Below are 22,500 nucleotides of genomic sequence, written 5' to 3'. Positions count from 1 at the left end.
GTGTTTGGTCTAGTGATGGAGTGCTTGCCTAGCATGCACAAAGACCAGGTTCGATTCCTTAGTACCATATACATAGAAAAAGCCAGAAGTGGTGCTGTGGCTCAAGTGGTAGAGTTCAAGGCCTTGAAGAAAGCCCAAGGACAGTGCTCAGGCCCTGAGTTCAAGCCCCAGGACTAGCAAAAAAAATTAAGGTAAATGTGATGCTGTGGCTGAAGTTCTAGATAGCTAACATTGAGCTGAAGAGCTCAGGGACAGCAGGGGCTCAGAGTTCAAGCCCCACAACCCACCAAAAAAAATTAAGGTGAATACTATAGTATTTAAAACTGCAGTTTTCACTCATATTGTATTTCTATTGAACAATGATACTCTGTACAGCTTATTTGCAACTAATTGCACACTTGCCATGCTCTTACTTTCAAAAGTCCTCTCAGATTACAACCTTTTAACATTCAAACACCCTCCCTCTAGTACTCAATATCAAATTAGCTTTTTGTAGTCATAGGCTGTGTGCTAAATTCAACTATGCATTGTTGGCCAAAATCCCCCTCATAAACACACTTCACCTGTTATAAAATTATTAACCATTTTTTTGGTCATGGGGCTTGATCTCTGGGCCTGGGCATTATGCCTGAGCTCTTCAGCTGAGGGCTAACACTCTACCACTTCAGCCACAGCACCAGTTCTGGTTTCCATGTGGTTAATTTCAGATAAGAGCTTCACAGACTTTAGTGCCCCAGGTGGCTTTGAACCTCATCCTCAGATCTCAGCCTCTTGAGTAGGTAGGATTACAGGCATGAGCCACCGGCATCAGGCTATAAAATTAATCTTAATGGTTTTAATCGTCACCACTTCTTTGCTTCTCAGTTGCTTTGCACCGTGTTGATCATTTCTATCAAGACATAGCAATGTGGCTTAGAACCTGAACTAACTAGCTTCATCAAATGTATGCCCACTAATCTTAAATACTTCTATATTACTGATTAAAATACATTGTACTTCTAGAATATATACTTTATTGTTGTTGGGGTCTTGTTTTCTTCTTCTCTTTTGTACAGCACTGGGTATTGAACTTTGATTCCATTCCCATTAAACATCTGATATCTTGCCATAACATATCTTCCACTTTCAGTTAGAATGAAGTTTTGTCTAGCAGTATACGTACATTAAGAATAACTTATTTTTAAAAATCCAGAGGCAGAGAATGTATCTTAGTGGTAGAGTACTTGCCTGGCACACATGAAGCCCTGGATTCGATTTCTTGATACTGTATAAATAAAGAATAGATACAATTAATAAGAGGAAAAATATTTTAAAAATCCTACAGTGGCTCATTGCCTAATTTGTCAGCTATTGTGCCAGTCATTCCTGCTTCAGCTGTGAATTGAAATGTAAACCTGGCTTTGATTCCTGCCAGATAAGCTCTTTATTCTACTCTTGAATTCTATATCATCATGAAGTTAAATCAACTCATTTAAAAGACAAAGAAACAAAAAACATGACAATAGAAAATATCTTTTTTTTTTCTGGTCCTGGGCTTAACTCAGGGCCTGGATGCTGTCCAGGAGCTTCTTTGTGCCCAAGGCTGGTGCTCTACCACTTAAGCCACAGGGCCACTTCCTGCTTTTTCAGTATATGTGGTACTGAGTAATCAAAAACAGGGCTTCATGCATTCTAGTTAAGCACTGTACCACTAAGCCACATTCCCAGCCCACAAAATGTCTTCTAAATGTCATTTAGTACATCAAGGGACAACAGGATGGAATAGCACTTGTGATGAAGTAATCTATTTTTATTTTCAGTATAAATTGTTTTGCTCTTCGAAATTCTCTTTTATAAAACATAACATAAAATTAAAAATGTACGACCAAGATCATTCTGTGAAGCTAAGATTATACTCTTTCCAAAAATAGAGGACCCAAGAAAAGAGCATTATACATCTATCATTTTGTGAAAAACAGATACAAAATTTCTCAGTAAAATGCTAGCAAATAATTCAACAACACATTAAGAAGATCAAGTGCTGAAATCAAGTTGGTTGCATTCTACAGATGCAAGGGTAGGTCAACAAATGTAAATCAGCCAGGTGCTGGTGGCTCCCACCTGTAATCCTAGCTAACCAGAAGGCTGAGATCTGAGGATCAACGTTCAAATCCATCCCAGGACCTAAAGAACGTGAGACTCTAAATTCCAAATAACCACCAGAAAACGAGAAGTGGGGTTGTGGTTAAATGGTAGAGCAGCCTTAATCTGAATGGCTCAGGTAAAGCAACCAGGCCTAGCATTTAAGCCCCTTGCCTGACCAAAAAAAAAAAAGGACCATCTAATAATCATCTAATTTGAGCAGAAAAGGTCTTTCACAAAATTAAACAACATTTTAATTATTATTACTATTATTATTATTATCATTATCATAGTGATGTATAGAGGGGTTATGGTTAAATTCATAAAATTGTGGGTACATTATTTCTTGAAAATTGCTACCACTTCCCATGTTTTTCTCCCTCCTTCCCTTGTTGTTCTATCCAGAGGTAACAGTGGTGTGTTAAAGACACCAAGGATCACTGTCTTTGGATCTACATGAGTTTTTTTCATATATTTTTTTATTGTAATTAATAGAAGGGTTACATGATATTTGCCAGATAGGAGATGCATGAATTCACATACATTGATGCCGTTTCACATGTCTAGATCCCCATTTCCCTCCCCCCCAACCCCACCCCTCATCTTGTTTTCCCCCCTTCCCTATCCAATTTCAAATAACCAAATACAAATATATACAATATATCAGGTAACAAAGTGAGATACTGTAACAATATAGGATAACCAAGGGACAGCAAAAAAGATGAGAGATAACATAGTACATTAAGGACAACAATCATTCATTATATGGCTTTTGTTTCAGTATCCTAGAGATCCTTTCATTTAGCGTCCTACTATATGGCCTTTTGTATCAAGGTTTTTCTCTATTGCAAATCTCTGCTAGGAGAGCCTAAGGTTTCTACTGATTATGACAAATGAGGGAAACAATTGAGCCTAAGTTCCTTTGAGTCTGGCTTACTTCACTTAATATGATTTTTTCTAAGTCTTTCCATTTCCTAACAAATGGGGCGATGTCATTCTTTCTGACAGCAGCATAGAATTCCATTGTGTACAAATACCACAACTTGTTGATCCACTCATCAACTGAGGGACATCTAGGTTGGTTCCATATCTTTGCTATGGTAAATAGTGCTGCAATGAACATTGTTGTGCTAGTGGATTTAGTATGTCCTTGTTTCTGGAGGGTTGGGTAAATGCCAAGTAGTGGAATTGCTGGGTCATAGGGGAGTTCTATGTTTAGTCTTTTGAGGCACTGCCACACTGCTTTCCATAGTGGTTGAACGAGTTTGCACTCCCACCAACAGTGTAGTAGTGATCCCTCCTGGCCACATCCCCTCCAGCATCTGTTCTTATTAGTTTTCTTCATCCTGGCCATTCTAACTGGACTAAGGTAGAATCTTAGAGTTGAGCATTTCTTTTGTTTCTTCTTTAGAGAAGACTCTCTTTAACTCTTTGGTCCATCTTTTAATGGGATGGTTGGTACTTTGGAGACTAGTGTATCTCCTATTCCTTCTTGTAAAGTTTTCAATGTGTCAGCTTTTACCTCCAGGTCTTTGATCCATTTGGAATTAATTCTAGTGCAGGGTGACAAAGAAGGATCCAACTTTACTTTTCTTCAGGTGTTTAACCAGTTCTTGCAGCACCACTTGTTGAAGAGGCTATCTTTCTTCCATTCTATTTTTTTGGTTCTCTTGTCAAAGATTAGGTGGCCATAGGTCTGTGGTTTAATATCTGGGTCCTCAGTTCTATTCCATTGATCTTCAGGCCTGTTCTTGTGCCAGTACCAAGCTGTTTTGATGATTATAGCTCTGTAATAGAGTCTAAAGTTTGGTATTGAAATTCCTCCTGCGCTGTTCTTTCTCCTAAGAAGTGTTTTTGCTATGCAGGGTCTTTTATTATTCCATATGAAATTTTGGATTGCCTCTTTTATTTCTTTAAAGAATGACATTGGGTTATTGATGGGTATGGCATTAAATTTGGAGATAGCCCTTGGCAAGACTGTCATTTCAGGATATTGATTCTTCCAATCCAGGAACATGGGAGGTTTTTCCATTTCCTCAGTTCTGCTTTAATTTCCTTTTTCAGGGTTTTAAAGTTTTCATCAAAAAGTTCCTTTACATTCTTAGTTAAGCTAATTCCTAGGTACTTTATTTTCTTTGAGGCTATTGCAAAAGGAGTTCCTTTCCTGATTGTTGCCTCATTCCTCTCACTGTTGGCATGGAGGAAGGCAGTAGATTTTTGAGGGTTAATTTTATACCCTGCTACCCTTCCAAAGTTTTGAATCAGCTTAAGGAGTTTGGGAGTAGAGTCTATAGGATTCTTTAAATACAGAATCATGTCATCTGCAAAGAGGGAAAGTTTTACTTCCTCTTTCCCTATTTGGATCCACTTTATGCTTGCTTCTTGCCTTATTGCACTGGCTAGGAATTCTAATACTATGTTAAAGAGGAGTGGAGAGAGTGGGCATCCTTGTTTCATTCCTGATTTTAGAGGGAATGGCTTTAGTCTTTTCCATTAAGTATAATACTAGCTGTGGGTTTGTCATACACAGCCTTTATTATATTGAGGAATGTTCCATGGATTCCTAGTTTCTCCAGAGCTTTCAGCATAAAGGGGTGTTGGATCTTGTCAAATGCCTTTTCTGCATCTATTGAGACAATCATGTGATTTTTGTCCTTGCTCCTGTTGATGTGTTGAATTATATTAATTGATTTGCGTATGTTGAACCAGCTTTGCCTCCCTGTGATGAATCCTGTTTGATCATAGTGTATAATTTTTTTGATGAGTTGTTGTAGATGGTTAGCCAGTATTTTGTTGAGACGTTTTGCATCGATGTTCATCAAAGAAATAGATCTATAGTTCTCTTTCTTTGATGAATCTCTGTCTGGTTTGGGGATGAGGGTTATACTGGCTTCATAGAATGAGTTTGGCAAAGAGCCTTCTTTTTCAATTTCATTGAAGAGCTTGAGGAGTATTGGTGTGAACTCTGCTTATAGAATTCAGCTGTGAATCCATCTGGCCCTGGGCTTTTCTTAGGTGGAAGTTCTCCTATTGCCATTTCTATTTCAGATCTTGAAATAGGCCTGTTTAGTTGGGTTAGTTCTTCTTGGTTCAGTGTGGGTATGTTAATATTGGCTAGGAATTCATCCATTTTTTCTAGATTCTCAAATTTGTTGGCATAAAGTTTGTGAAGTATTACCTCATGTTGCTCTGGATCTTGGTAATTTCTGTCATGATATTACCGTTTTCGTCTGTGATTTTGTTTATTTCGGTATGCTCCCTTCTTTTTTTGGTAAGATTTGCTAAGGGTTTGTCAATTGTGTTAATTCTTTCAAAGAACCAACTCCTTGTTTTGTTGATTCTTTCTGTAGTTTTTTTGGATTCCAACTCATTTAATTCTGCTTTGATTTTCATAATTTGCTTCCTTCTACTGGCATTAGGGTTGGTTTGTTGCTCTTTTTCCAGGATCTTAAGGTGACACATTAAATTGTTGGTTCGCGATTTTTCCAATTTGTATTGTAGGCACTCAGAGCTATAAATTTTCCTCTGACTTCTGCCTTTGCCGTGTCCCAAAGAAGCTGGTATTTTGTGTGCTCCTTTTTGTTGAATTTCATAAACTGTTGGATTTCTGTTCTGATCTTTTCGATGACCCATTGTTGATTCAACAATGTGTTGTTCAATCTCCATGAGTTACAGGGTTTTCATTGGTGGAGATGGGTGTTCAGTTCCATTTTGATGCCCTTGTGGTCTGAGAGAGTACAGGGAATAATTTCAGTGTTTCTGAATCTGTCTAGGTTTGTTTTATGGCCTAAAATGTGATCTATTTTGGAAAATGTTCCATGTGCTGCTGAAAAAAAAATGTATATTGTGTTGTTGCTGGGTGGAATAATCTGCAGATGTCTGTTAGATCTAGTTGGTCTATATAGTTGTTCATTTCTGAGTTTTGTCTGTTGAGTTTTTGCCTTGTTGATCTGTCCATAGGTAAGAGTGGTGTGTTAAAGTCACCAACAATTACTGAGTTTCTATCTATGTATGGTTTCAGTGAAAGTAAAGTTTGCTTCATGAAGTTTGGAGCTCCGGGATTAAGTTTGTAGATATTTAGGATGGTTATGTCCTCCTGGAGGAAAGATCCCTTTACCAGTATGCAGTAACATTCTTTTTCTTTCCTCACTGGTCAGGTTTATCTGGGGTTCTAAAAGCTTCTTGTATCTGGATAGGCCTGCCATTCTGGTATTTGGCAACTTCTCTGAGTTGATTCCCTGAAGCATTTTTCCAATACCATTGACCTCTTTCTCCAGGCCTTCTTCCATACCAATTAGCCTTAAAGTAGGCTTCCTAATTGTATCTTGGACCTCCTGAAGTGTTCTCTCATACTTCCTAGATTTGGTTTAACTCATTTTCTGTTCTTTATCTATAACAACTATATTATCTTCAACCCTGATGAACTTAGTTAAAACTTATGAAAATAAGAAGAATAATAAGAAGAATATATAGAGAAAAGAGGGAAGTAGATATAGGAGATTTCAATGATACAAATTTCAAAAAGAAACAAAACAACAACAAAATAAAAGAAAACAGAATACACACACACACACACACACACACACACACACACACAAAACCAAAACCCTAGTATCTCTTGGGTAAGAACTCAGAACAGTGAGGAATACCCCCCTACCTGTATCTTGGACCTCCTGAAGTGTTCTCTCATATTTCCTAGTTTTGGTTTGACTCATTTTCTGTTCTTTCTCTATAACAACTAAATTATCTTCAACCCCGGAAATTCTCTCTTCTGCATTGTCTAACCTGCTATCAAATCTATCTACTTTATTCTTCATCTCCCTTGCTTCTAATTGCTCATTTTTGATGTCTTGAATCTCTTGTTTTAGGTCATGTATGGATTTCTTTAGCTCCTTGATTTCCTACCTGTTCTTTTTTTGTTGTTTTTGTTTTTCTCTTGTGATTTGGCTTTGCGGTTTTCGGATCAGATTGCTTGATTGGTAAAACAAAGCTGAAAGATCCGCAGGCGGCTTTATCAGGTCTGTGGCTGGCGCAGGGGATGAACTTCAGCAGCGCTGGCGCTGGATTTCTGGCTAAGTGATCTCTGGGAAATCCTTTGCCAGTTAGAAAGATGGCGCAGTCAGCAACACCTCTCAGGCTCCAATTGCTTTGGCCGGGTCTTTGCCAACAGTATGATGGCGCTGCTCTCAGCTGGTGGGGGAGGGGCTCCCTCCCAATGCCGTTCTGCGAGCAGAACTGGATACTTCTCGGGAGGTACTCACAAATTACTGGATCCTCTGGTTCCGTGAAGCTGACAGGTCCGTGTACGGCCGAGTGTTGGCTCTGGGCTCGCACAGGCTCTGTGTGGCTCTGTCTGCAGCCGGCGGTCTGCGCTGCCGAGAAGCACTGTCTCTACTCTGATTCAGAAGAGCCTGTGTCTCCCCGGCTGCTATGTGGCTGGTGGGGTATTATGCCTTTTTTTCCTCTCTGCCTGAGATCTCTGTAGTGCTAAAGCTTACTTAGGATCAATTTCTGGTAAAAAAAAAAAAAAAAAAACCTGTCTCCTGCACTGCCAGAATGAATCTTGGCAGGAGCTCAGTACGTCTCACAGTGAACCCATGCCATCTTCTGCGATCTCTCTCTACATGTGCTTTTAATGCAAGTAAAGTTTGTCTGATGATGTTGGGTGCTCTGCATTTTGTTTATAGTTATTTAAATTGGTTATATCTTCCTGTAGAAGATATCCCTAATTAGTATGTAAAATCTTTGTCTCTTCTCACTAGTTTTAACTTAAGGTCAATTTTATCATATATAAGGATGTTAACTGCAGCCTGATTTTGGGGGCCGTTTGCTTATTTTATTCCAGGCTTTCACTTTCAGAATGTGATTTTTGGGGGACAAGATGTGTCTCTTGAAGATAGCAGAGAGATGGAGCTTGCTTTTTGATCCAACTAGTTAGTCAAAGTTGTATAATTGAGGATTTAAATCCATTAATATTGAAAGGATTGTAAAGTCTTTATTGGTTCCTATCATTTTTTATTCATGGACATTGTGTTGTCAATGCTTGCTAAAATTTCATGGTATTCTGTTTAGGTGCCATTTCTCTCTCAATATCTTGTTCATGTTGATTTTCAATGTGTAGAACATCTTTGAGAATTTTCTATAATTCTGATTCAGTTTACATATACTGTATCAATTGTTCCTTACTGTGGAAGGTTTTTATTTTACCTCAGCTAAGAATGAGAAATTAGCTGGGTACAGTATTTTGATTGGTAATTTGTCTTTAGGACATGACATACATCATTCCAGGTTCTTCTTGCTTGTATAGCCTCTGCTGGGAAATCTATGATTGGTTTTTCTTCATAGGTGTTTGTTCTTTTCTACCTGGTAGCTTTAAAGATACTTTCCTTGGTCTCTAATGATCTTGTACACATTATAATGTGGTAGTGGGATGTCCTGTTCTGGTCTGACCTCTTTGGGGTTCTAAAAGCTCATTGTATCTGGATGGGTCTGTCCTTTTTAATATTTGGGAAGCTCTCTGTGATGATTCAATTTTATATATATCCTATTCCATTGGCTTGCTACTCCAGGCCCACCACAATACCAATTAGCCTTAAATTTGACTTCTGAATTGTATGTTTGAACTCTTGAAGGGTTCTGTCATATTTACTATTTTTGTTTTGAGTAACTTTCTGGTCTCTGCATGTAACAACGAGATCATCTTCAGTTCTGGAGATTCTATCTTCTGCACCTTCTACCCTGCTCTCAATACTTTGTTTTTTGTCCCTTCCTTCTAGTTGGTCTTTCTCTTTGCCAGCTCTGGGGCTTGAACTCAGGGCCTGGGCATTGCCCTTGGACACATTTTGCTGACACTTTGCCACTTGAGCCACAGCAGCATTTCCAGCTTTTCCTGAGTATGAGGTACTGAAGAATCATACTCAGAGCTTCGGGCATGCATGCTAGGTAAGCATTGTATCATTAGGCTATGCTTTTTGACCCTAGTTGGTCATTTTTGATGCTTTGCATCTCTTGTGATACATCTTGCATGGTCTTTCTCAGCTCATTGATTTGGTTTTGAGTGGTTCCTGTTATATCCTTTAGCTGAGTGGCTATACTTTTCCTCTATTAATCCTTGATTATCTTCATGCAAAGCCTTACTTATGCTTGCCATCTTTTTATTTATCATGATTACCAGTAGCATCTGTAGGACATCTTGTAGACTCTCCTCTAGCTTTTACATTGACTGCTCTGTTGACTGTTTATTTTGAAAGGAAGATGAGGTTTCTTGACTTGCCGCTTTTCTTGAACTTCTATGGCTTGCTCTTCCCTTTTGGAGGTGAGAGCTACTTCACAAGCTAGCAATTTTAAGGTAAGAGTTATTCCAAAGCTCTATAGTACACAAGCATTAAAAGTTCTCAATATTAGTATTTTTCACTCTCTCCTTCCTTTTATGGATTTAGAAAAAGAACCAACACCACCACTACACACAGTAAGACAAAAATAAACCTGACCCCTTTGTGTTTAAGTCAATCTAGATTTAATCTAGATTAATTACAAAGATAGTCTGGGTCAACAACAAACAATTGTAGATCAACTAACTAAGGAATACCTAAAAGAAGCAAGGGACCAGAAATAGATGGGTATAATGAAGGGTAAGAAGAAAAGGTAAAAGAATTGGAAAAAATCATATTTAAGTAAACTACAGCATGCCGAAAGATGCATTGAATCCAGTGTTTCCCTCATCTATAATAATTAGCATACGACTAGGATTTTCCTAGCACAGGATCACAATAGCTCAAAAGCTATGTGCATACAGCTATATGGGATGAAGCTAAGTGAAATGAGCTCCAGGATGGTTGTTGTTTTTAATGTACTATTTGAAGTTATTTTTTTACTCTTTTGTATTATTTCCCTTATGGTTTATTCCCTGCTGTTGCTATGCCTGATGTTTTACCTGATGTATTATATATACATTTATTTGTTTACTTAGAATAGGGAAGGGAAGGTAAAAAAAGGATGATAAGACACACAGCAAAGACAGCAAAGGGTAAACCAATGTAATAGCTATATTCACAAGACACTATGTTGGAAATGAACTTTTTAACTTTGGATGCGTAGGGGAAGGAGGGTGTGAGTAGGAATGTCCTTATTACCTTAAGAATGTAATTGTAAACCCTCTAAAAATCACCCTGACAATAAAAATTAAACAAAAAAATAACCTGATGGTTTAATTAAAACAGATAGAAAAACAAGAAAAAACAAACCTAAAACTACTACATGTAGACAGCAAAAAATAAGGGCAAAATCAATGAAATAAAACTTAAAAAGATACATAAAATCAATGAAACAGAAAACTGTCTTTTTGAAAGAAATGAATAAAATTGAGATACCATTTTCGATATTAATGAAAATAAAACAGGAAACTCAAATGACCGAGATCAGAGAAACTCACCCCTCCTAAAATTAACATACAATTACTATATAGGCAAGGGAGCTAAGAAGAGATTTCTCAGAAGAAGATGTAAGAATGGCAAAGAAACATCTGATGAAATGGTCATCATCCTTGGCCATAAAGGAAATGAAAATCAAAACAATTTTGAGACATCAAAACTATTTTGAGACATATTACCTCAATTATATTGGCCAACATTTTGAATTCTAACGAAAAATGCTAACAAGGAGGTGGGGATAAAGGATCCGTATTGCACTGCTGGTGGGAATGTAAACTAATACTACCACTTTGGATAGCAGTCTGGAGGTTCCTTAAAAAACTAAACCTAGACCTTCCCTATGACCCAGACATATCACCTCTGGACATCTACATTGAGCATCATGAATTAGGCTATGATAAGGACACCTGCACAACTATGTTCATTACCACACTAGCCATAATAGCCAAGATATGCCACACTAGTCATAATAGCCACGATATGCAAACAGCACAGATTCCCAGCCAAGAAATGTGTTACCTATATACAATGTAATTTTACACAGGCATTAGAAAAATAAGAGAATGTCATTTTCAGGGAAATGGATGGAACTAGAACAAATTATGTTAAGTGAGGTAAGCCAAGTTTACAGAGACAGTGTGTGTTCACCCTGATATGTGACAATTAGATCTAAAAGACACCGAGATATGAAAAATACAAATAATTCAAGATAGCCACATATAATGGGAGCAAAAGAGGATAGTCTTAGAAAATCACAAAGGCACAATAATCAAGCACCCCTCATGTCTATATATATATATATATATATATATATATATATATATATGAATACTGAAACAAATTTCAAAGATATGGGAACAAAGGAATTTTTTCTTAACGTTTCTTTTCTTTTTGTGTTGATCCTGTATGCTTTACCTTATATACATTGTATTTGCATCTACTTCTGTAGGAGGGTGGGAAGAAGGCACAGAATCAGAGGAAAGAGTACAAATGCACAGTAGTACAGTATAATGGCTTCAATAGATATTGGTGAAAGTGAACTAGGTAACTTGTGGGTAGAGATGGGAAAGAAGAAATAGGAGAGAATGAGGGAACAGATGATACTACGTAAAAGGAACTATACTTATTTCTGGATGTATTTAAAGATAATTCCTTTGTGCATCACCTCTAAAACAATTTGTTGGGAAAAAATGAAGAAATGTCCAACATCATTGACCATACAAAGCAAAAGTAAATATATATGCATATATACACAAATGTAATATATCACACACATACACATATATACACAGAAACATTATATATATATATATATATATATATAGTGCCCTTTGGATATTTCCACCTCACAATATCATCTCATTTCTGCTGCTCCTTCCAACTGATCCATTTACATTTGTGTTCATTACAATTGCTATTGTCATGAATGTTACACTGACTGTATGTATGGAAACTCCTTAGTGAAAAGGTTCATGTTGCAATTATATGTTACTCTCAAATTTTAATAACCAAACAACAACCAAAACAAAAATCATTACTTAGTTCCCAAAAGCTCAATAGATAACTGATTCTTGTATAAAGGAAAATTTATGGGGCTGGGATGGATGTAGATACGTGGCAAAGTACTTGCCTAGCAAGTACAATGTCCTGGGTTCAATCATTAGTAATAACAAAAAATTGTATCATTATAAAATAAATGAAGGGCAGAGGCTCACACTTGTAATCTTAACTAGTCAGGTGGCTGAGATCTGAGGGTTGCAGTTCAAAGCCACTCTGGGCATTAAAGACTGTGAAACTCTTATCTCCAATTAACCACTAGAAAATGGAAAGTGGGGCTTTAGACCCAGGGGTAGAGTAGCCTTGAGCTGAAGAGCGCAGGGACAGTGCCCAGGCCCAGAGTTTAAGCCCCACAACTGACAAAAAAATAAAAATAAAATAAATGGGGGCCGGGAGTTTGGCCTGGTGCTAGAGTGCTTGCCTAGCATGCAGAAAGACCCAGGTTTGATTCCTCGGTACCACATACAAAAAAGCCAAAAGTGGTGCTGAGGCACAACTGATAGAGCTCTAGCCTTGCCAAGTCCAAGGACAACCCTCAGGCCCTGAGCTCAAGCTCAGGACTGGCAAAAAAATAAAAATAAAAATAAATAAAAGAAATAGAGGATAATTGTAAAAGAATGTACTTTAGCATATTTTCAGCAATTAGAAAACCATAGCAATATATTTCCACTAATTAGCTGATGCTCTACCACCTGAGCCAGGCCTCCAAGGAGAGAAAAGGTTGAGAATGAAGTTAAGAACTCACTGTATATATACAAAATTAAGGAAAGGAAGGGAAGAGGTACTTGAAATTGGGAGAGAATATTGAAAGGGCCATACATTGTATTCATAAACTGCTTCGATGAAAGGGAACTCTTTGTACAATTACTTAAAGTTATTTAGATAACCAAAAATAAATTACATTAATAATGATAGCCAAAAGTAAATTAGTAAGAAATAAAATCATAGCAAGCAATGCAAAATTATAATTCCTACAGTAGATAAGCCACTATGACACTTTTAGTATTTATGCAACAATCTGTATTACACAAATGCATACACACACACACACACACACACACACACACACATATTTAGGATAATAAAGCTTGTTCGTACCATATGTTCCCCCCCTCCTTTGCTTAATATTTATTGGAGCAGATTGATTTCCACAGATGCTCTACAGGGTGAATATGTTTATAGTTGTGTTATTTCATCAGCCTGATTTCTTCCAGTAGAATTTTCAAGACCTAGTGGCTTTGTTACTGTTTCTACTCCAGGACTTGCGAATGCCCACAGTATAAACCAGGGGGGTGAGGGTGGTGTGAGGGGTAGGGCAGAGGGAAGGAGGGGAATCAGTGCTGGGCGCATGACAGGAAGTGAAGTCATCTTTATGGCGCCAAGATGGTTGCAAACCTATAGGGGGGCTTACATGGCAAGGGGTGGGCCAAGGTGAAGCACGACAGAAAGTCAGGCTTGCTTTATGGCTTTGCGACCATTGAAAGCCAGGACTGTCCCAGTGAGGGAGGAGCAACTGGAGCACGACAGGAAGTAGTCAAGCTTGCTTTCCAGCCTCAGGATGCTGAAGGTCCGAGAGAAGCTGTAGGAGGCAGGCGTGGTTGAGGTGTGGTGAGCAGATTTTTGGTGCATTTTGGTTGAAAAAAAGCTGGTGTGTTTCTGGATTACAGAAGTATTACATTTTCTACCTGTAGCTGATTTAAGACTTTTTAGTGTAAACTTTCAGGCGTTCTTTGAACAAGTTAGCACCAACCAGGTGCAGCGCGAGACTTTGGCCGACAAACAAGATGGCGGAGGGCGGCTCTGGTGAAAAGGCTGTGGGGAAAAATGTTTTAGACAATGAGTCCTGTCAGGAAGAGGACCGAAAACGTGCAGCAAATGACCTTATACGTTCTCAGCATGCTGTTGAAAACCTCAGTAAGAAATTGGGAGCCACTAGTAGTACGTCAGAAAATATTCCTTCCTGTACACCGGTATGCGCTAATTGCAAAAATCCTAACTGCTTGTATGCTAAAAAAGTTATAGTTCAGGAAAGACAGAGTGCTAGCTCTGAGGTTGATTTAGAAAGTAACAACTCTCTGCTAGTTTGTCAGAATGTATCTGCAGAACATGTGAATTATAACCTTACTTCCCCGCTTAATCAGAATTCATCCCAGGATCCCGCAAATTTTAATCCCACCTCCCCAGTTGTTCAGAATTCACCCCAGGATCTTGAGAGTTACAGGCCCACCTCCCCGAGTAACCAGAGTTCATCCAGTTCATCCCAGCATCTGCAGAGTTACAGCCCCACCTCCCCGAATACTCAGAATTCATCCCAGGATCTAGAGAGTTACAGGCCCACTTTCCCAATTAACCAGAATTCATCCCAGGATCTCGAGAATTACAGCCCTACTTTCCTAATTAACCAGAATTCAACCCAGGATCCTGAGAGTTATAGCCCCTTTTCCCGAATTAATCAGAATTCATCCCAGGATCTTGAGAGTTACAGGCCCACCTCCCCAATTAACCAGAATTCATTCCAGGATCTGGAAATTTACAGCTCCACCTCCCCGGTTAACCAGAATTCACCCCAAGATCCTGAGAGTTACAGCCCTACCTCCCCTGTTAATCAGAATTCATCCCAGGGACCTGAGAGTTACAGCCCCACCTCCCCGGTTAATCAGAATTCACCCCAGGATCCTGAGGGTTACAGCCCCACTTCCCCAGTTAAACAGAATTCATCCCAGGATCCTGAAAGTTACAGCCCCACCTCCCCACTTAACCAGAATTCATCCAGTTCATCCCAGGATCTCGAGAGTTACAACCCCACCTCCCCGGTTAACCAGAATTCATCCAATTCATCCCAGGATCTCGAGAGTTACAGCCCCACCTCCCTGATTAACCAGAATTCATCCCAGGATTTCCAGAGTTATAGCCCCACCTTCCCAGTTAACCAGAATTCACCCCAGAATCCTGAGAGTTACAGTTCCACCTCCCCTAGTAACCAGAATTCATCCAGTTCATCCCAGGATCTTGAGAGTTACAGGCCCACCTCACCGATAAACCAGAATTCATCCCAGGATCTAGAAAGTTACAGCCTCACGTTCCTTATTAACCAGTATTCATCACAGGATCAGGAGACTTACAGCCCCACCTTCGCAGTTAACCAGAATTCATCCCAGAATCCTGAAAGTTACAGCCCCACCTCTCCAATTAACCAGAATTCATCCAGTTCATCCCAGGATCGTGACAGTTACAGCCACACTTCCCCACTTAACCAGAATTCACCCCAGGATCCTGAGAGTTACAGCCCCACCTCCCTGGTTAATCAGAATTCACCCCAGGATCCTGAGAGTTACAGTCCCACCTCCCCAGTTAACCAGAATTCATACCAGGATCTTGAGAGTTATAGCCCCACCTTCCCGATTAACCAGAATTCATCCAGTTCATCCCAGGATCTTGAGAGTTACAGGCCCATCTCCCCGATAAACCAGAATTCATCCAAGGATCTGGAGAGTTACAGCCCCACCTTCCCAATTAATCAGAATTCATCTCAGGATCTGGAAAGTTACAGCTCCACCTCCCTGGGTAACCAAAATTCACCCCAGGATCCTGAATGTTACAGCCCCACCTCGGCTGTTAATCAGAATTCATCCCAGGAACCTGAGAGTTACAGCCTCACCTCCCTGGTTAATCAAAATTCACCCCAGGATCCTGAGAGTTACAGCCCCACCTCCCCTGTTAATCAGAATTCATCCCAGGAACCTGAGAGTTACAGCCCCACCTCCCCAATTAACCAGAATTCATCCCAGGATCTGGAGATTTACAGCTATACCTTCCTGATTACCCAATATTCATCCCAGGATCTGGAGAGTTACAGCCCTACCTCCCCTGTTAATCAGAATTCACCCCAGGATCCTGAGAGTTACAGCCCCACCTCTCCAATTAACCAGAATTCAGCCAATTCATCCCAGGATCTGGAGAGTTACAGGCCCACATCCCCGATTTACCAGAATTCATCCCAGGATCTGGAGATTTACAGCCATACCTTCCTGATTACCCAATATTCATCCCAGGATTATGAGAGTTACAGCCCTACCTCCCCTGTTAATCAGAATTCATCCCAGGATTATGAGAGTTACAGCCCCACCTCCCCGGTTAATCAGAATTCACCCCAGGATCCTGAGAGTTACAGCCCCACCTCCCCAGTTAACCAGAATTCATCCCAAGATCCTGAATGTTACAGCCCCACCTCCCCAGTTAACCAGAATTCATCCCAGGATCCTGAATGTTACAGCCCCACCTCTCCGATTAACCAGAAATCATCCAGTTCATCCCAGGATCTAGAGAGTTACAGCCCCACCTTCCTGGTTAACCAGAATTCACCCCAGGGTCATGAGAGTTACAGCCCCACCTCCCCAATTAACCAGAATTCAGCCAATTCCTCCCAGGATCTGGAGAGTTACAGGCCCACATCCCCGATTTACCAGAATTCATCCCAGGATCTGGAGATTTACAGCCATACCTTCCTGATTACCCAATATTCATCCCAGGATCTGGAGAGTTACAGCCCTACCTCCCCTGTTAATCAGAATTCATCTCAGGATTATGAGTGTTACAGCCCCACCTCCCCTGTTAATCAGAATTCACCCCAGGATTATGAGAGTTACAGCCCCACCTCCCCTGTTAATCAGAATTCACCCCAGGATCCTGACAGTTACAGCCCCACCTCCCCAGTTAACCAGAATTCATCCCAGGATCCTGAATGTGACAGCCCCACCTCTCCAATTAACCAGAATTCATCCAGTTCATCCCAGGATCTCGAGAGTTACAGCCCCACCTTCCTGGTTAACCAGAATTCACCCCAGGATCATGAGAGTTACAGCCCCACCTCCCCAATTAACCAGAATTCAGCCAATTCATCCCAGGATCTGGAGAGTTACAGGCCCACATCCCCGATTTACCAGAATTCATCCCAGGATCTGGAGATTTACAGCCATACCTTCCTGATTACCCACTATTCATCCCAGGATCTGGAGAGCTATAGCCCTACCTCCCCTGTTAATCAGAATTCATCCCAGGATTATGAGAGTTACAGCCCCACCTCCCCTGTTAATCAGAATTCACCCCAGGATCCTGAGAGTTACAGCCCCACCTCCCCAGTTAACCAGAATTCATCCCAGGATCCTGAATGTGACAGCCCCACCTCTCTGATTAACCAGAATTCATCCAGTTCATCCCAGGATCTCGAGAGTTACAGCCCCACCTTCCTGGTTAACCAGAATTCACCCCAGGATCATGAGAGTTACAGCCCTACCTCCCCAATTAACCAGAATTCAGCCAATTCATCCCAGGATCTGGAGAGTTACAGGCCCACATCCCCAATTTACCAGAATTCATCCCAGGATCTGGAGATTTACAGCCATACCTTCCTGATTACCCAATATTCATCCCAGGATCTGGAGAGTTACAACCCTACCTCCCCTGTTAATCAGAATTCATCCCAGGATTATGAGAGTTACAGCCCCACCTCCCCTGTTAATCAGAATTCACCCCAGGATCCTGAGAGTTATAGCCCCACCTCCCCAGTTAATCAGAATTCATCCCAGGATCCTGAATGTGACAGCCCCACCTCTCTGATTAATCAGAATTCATCCAGTTCATCCCAGGATCTCGAGAGTTACAGCCCCACTTCCCCACTTAACCAGAATTCACCCCAGGATCCTGAGAGTTATAGCCCCACCTCCCCAGTTAACCAGAATTCATCCCAGGATCCTGAATGTGACAGCCCCACCTCTCTGATTAACCAGAATTCATCCAGTTCATCCCAGGATCCTGAGAGTTACAGCCCCACCTTCCTGGTTAACCAGAATTCACCCCAGGATCCTGAGAGTTACAGCCCCACCTCCCCAATTAACCAGAATTCAGCCAATTCATCCCAGGATCTGGAGAGTTACAGGCCCACATCCCCGATTTACCAGAATTCATCCCAGGATCTGGAGATTTACAGCCACACCTTCCTGATTACCCAATATTCATCCCAGGATCTGGAGAGTTATAGCCCTACCTCCCCTGTTAATCAGAATTCATCCCAGGATCTGGAGAGTTACAGTCCTACCTCCCCTGTTAATCAGAATTCACCCCAAGATCCTGAGAGTTACAGCCCCACCTCCCCAGTTAACCAGAATTTATCCCAGGATCCTGAATGTGACAGCCCCACCTCTCTGATTAACCAGAATTCATCCAGTTCATCCCAGGATCTCGAGAGTTACAGCCCCACTTCCCCGATTAACCAGAATTCATCTCAGGATCTGGAGATTTACAGCCCTACCTTCCTGATTACCCAATATTCATCCCAGGATCTGGAGCGTTACAACCCTACCTCCCCAGTTAATCAAAATTCATCCCAGGATCTGGAGAGTTACAACCCTCCCTCCCCGATTAACCAGAATTCATCCCAGGATCTCCAGAGTTATAGCCCCACCTCCCCAGTTAATCAGAATTCATTCCAGGATCTGGAGAGTTACAACCCTACCCAGAATTCATCCAATTCATCCCAGGATTTTGAGAGTTACAGGCCCACCTCCCCAATTAACCAGAATTCATCCCAGGATCTGGAGAGTTACAGCCCCACCACCCCAGTTAATCAGAATTCATCCCAGGATCTGGAGAGTTACAACCCTACCCAGAATTCATCCAGTTCATCCCAGGATTTTGAGAGTTACTGGCCCACCTCCCTGATTAATCAGTATTCATCCCAGGATCTCGAGAGTTACAGCCCCACCTCTCCAGTTAACCAGAATTCATCCAGTTCATCCCAGGATCTTGAGAGTTACAGCCCCACCTCCCCACTTAACCAGAATTCACCCCAGGATCCTGAGAGTTACAGCCCTACCTCCCCAGTTAATCAGAATTCATCCCAGGCTGTGGAGAGTTACAACCCAACCCAGAATTCATCCAATTCATCCCAGGATTTTGAGAGTTACAGGCCCACCTCCCTGATTAACCAGTATTCATCCCAGGATTTGGTGTGTTACAACCCCACATCCCCAGTTAATCAGAATTCATCCCAGTATCTTGAAAGTTACAGCCCCACCTCCCAGGTTAATCAGAATTCGTCTCAGGATCTAGAGAGTTACAGCCCCTCCTTCCTGGTTAACCAGAATTCACCTCAGGCTCCTGAGAGTTACAGCCCCACCTCCCCTGTTTATCCTAATTCACCCCAGGATCCCTGGAGTTACAGCCCCATCTCACCGGTTTATCCCAATTCACCACAGGATCTGGAGAGTTACAGCCCTACCTCCCCAGTTAATCAAATTTCTTCCCAGGATCCTGAGAGTTATAGCCCCACCTTCCCGATTAACCAGAATTCATCCAATTCATCCCAGGATCTCGAGAGGTACAACCCCACCTCCCCGGTTAACCAGAATTCATCCAATTCATCCCAGGATCTCGAGAGTTACAGCCCCACTTCCCCGATTAATCAGAATCCATCCCAGGATTTCCAGAGTTATAGCCCCACCTCCCCAGGTAATCAGAACTCACCTGAGTATCCCACGAGTTATAGCCCTGTCTCCCCAGTTTATCCCAATTCACCCCAGGATCCCATGAGTGACAGCCCCACCTCACCAGTTGATCAAAATTCACCCCAAGATCCCTGGTGTTACAGACCCACCCCCCCAGTTAATCCGAATTCACCCCAGGATTATGAGAGTTACAGTTCCACCTCCCCAGTTCTCAGGGATTCCTCACCTGATTATGAGAATTATAGCCCCACCTCTCCACCTGGTGGGAATTCTTCCAGTGATGGGAATCACAGCCCCACCTTTCCAACTCCTGGGAACTAACCTGTGATGGACACTAACAGTCTCGAAGCTCAAGTTCATCAGAATTCATCACCTGATAATTCATCAAAATTCAAAACTTGATTACATCAGTCTTGCCACTCAGGCTTTTCAAAATTCACCTGACTATGTGACTTATAACCTCATCAGTTGGCAGACAGGACAGTAATGACAAGAGCAACAGGTGATCAAGTCATTCCAACATAACATGTCTAGGACCAGAGCTACTGGGACTGAAAAACAATTACATTGTCTTTAGATGCTCCCTTCATTCCTGCTACAGGTCACATGATGGCATTCCTTGCTTCTCTGTCATGTTCTGCATTGCCCACCCTCATTCTCATAGCATAGCATCAACTACTTTGTAGGAACAATTACGCTTTACATCCCTGCCTTGCTATGCTGCAACAGAATGTGTTGGACAACTCTTGAACTTGGTATAAATACTATTTCATCTTGTGAACAACCTGTGATTATACCCTTCCAAGTTAAGATTTCCAGGAGCCTGAAAAAGAGTTTGTTACTTATATGTTATCTAGATGCTCCCACCGTTTCTGCTGCAGACCACATGAATGGCATGCCTGGCTTCTCTACCATGTTCTGCTTTGCTGGAGTCCTCAGGCTCTTAGCAGCAGGACCAACAGCTTTGCTGGAACTGCAGACTTTATAGCCTATCCCTGGTGACTTTCAACAGGATGCCATGGAGAACTCTTGAACTTGGTGTAAATACTATATGATCCTTTATCTGAGCAATGTGTGATCACACACCTTTTCAATTTTAGATATCCTAGAACTGCAGCTGGTGGGCCTAGGAGACAGTTTGTTGGTTATATCTCTTCAGATGTTCCCACCATTCTTACTAAAGGCCACATGCCTTGCTTCTCTGTCACAATCCACTTTGCCAGTCTGCATGCTCATAGCACCAGTACCAACTCCTTTGCTGAAACTTCAAGATTTTGGAGCCCGACCCTGGTGCCCTGCAACAAGATGCTGTGCAGAACTCTTAAACTTGGTTTAAATACTTTTTGATCTTTTTGTGATAAACCTGTAATCACATTTTCCCAAGTCAACATTTCCAGGAGCCAGAGCTAGTGGGCCTTAGAGACAGTTTATTGCATTTTCTCTAGAGCCTCCCAACTTTCCTGCTACATGCTAGATGATGGTATGTCTGACTTCTCTCTCCTGTTCTGCTTTGCCAACCCTCAGGCTTCTAGCAACTGCATCAACAGCTTTTCTGGAACTTCCAAACTTTATAGCTGCATGTTGTTGCCCTGCAGCAGGGAGTGCCTTGGAGAACTCTTGAATTCAGTGTAAATATTGTGTGGTGTTTTTGTGAGCAATCTGTGATCACATCTTTTCAGTTTAAGATTTTCAGGAGTCAGAGCTAGTGAGCCTGAGAGACTTCTACTTACACTTACTCTAGTTCTCCCACCATTCTTGCTTCGGGCCAAATGATGGCATGCCTGGCTTTTCTGTCATGTTTTGCTTTGCTGACACACAGGCTCCTAGCAACTGCAACAGTTTTGATGGAACTTCCAGACTTACAGTCTGGAAGGTTGTCCTGCAACAGGGTGCCTTGGAGAATTCTTGAACTTGATGTAAATTAGGTGGCTTTGTGAGCAACCTTTGATCACAACTTTCCAATTTAATTTTCCACTGGAAAGAAACTGGTGGAAAGAAACTGCCTACAATCCAACTGCTCAGGGGGCTGAAATCTGAGAATTGTGGGTTGAAGCCATCCTGGGCAGGAAAGTCCCGTGAAAATCATGCCTGTAATCCTAGCTACTCAGGAAGCTGAGATCTGAAGATCTTGGTTCAAAGGCATACCGGGGCACTAAAGACCCAGTTACTCTTATCTCTAATTAATCACTAGAAAACAGGAAATGGGGCTGTAGCTCAAGGTTGTAAAGTGATAGCCTTGAGCTGAAGAGCTCATGGATAACACCCAGGCCCAAAGGTAGAGCAGTCGCCTTGAGCTGAAGAGCTCATGGACAATGCCCAGGCCTAAAGGTTGGGAGATGGCCTTGAGCTGAAGAACTCAGTGACAACATCCTGGCCCAAAGGTAGGGTGGTAGCCTTGAGCTGTAGAGCTCAGGGACAACGCCCATGCCCAAAGGTAGGGTGGTAGCCTTGAGCTGAAGAGCTCAGGGACACCGTCCAGGCCCAGGGGGTAGGGTGGTAACCTTGAGCTGAAGAGCTCAGGGACAGCACCCAGGTCCAGAGTTCAAGCCCATGACTTGGAAGTGGAGCTGTGGCTCAAAGCAGTAGAGTGCTAGCCTTGAGCAGAGGAGCTCAGGGATAGCACCCATGCCTTGAGTTCAAGCCCACAACCAAAAGAAAGAAAGGAAGGGAAAGTAAAGGAAAGAGAGAGAGAGAGAGAGAGAGAGAGAGAGAGAGAGAGAGAGAGAGAGAGAGAGAGAGAGAGAGAGAGAGAGATTCTAGAACTAGAGCTAGTGGGCTGAGAGTCTACAAGCATCTTCCTTTCCTGCTGTAGGCCACATGATGGCATGCCTGACTTCTCTGTTATGTTCTGCTTTTTGCCAGCCCTCAGGCTCCTAGCACCAGCAACAACT

Source organism: Megascapheus bottae, chromosome X (genome assembly GCF_031878675.1).
Source record: "Megascapheus bottae isolate mThoBot1 chromosome X, mThoBot2.hap1, whole genome shotgun sequence".
NCBI classification, from domain to species: domain Eukaryota; kingdom Metazoa; phylum Chordata; class Mammalia; order Rodentia; family Geomyidae; genus Megascapheus; species Megascapheus bottae.
The sequence above is the reverse complement of the archived record's forward strand: the minus strand, read 5'-3'. Positions refer to the sequence as shown.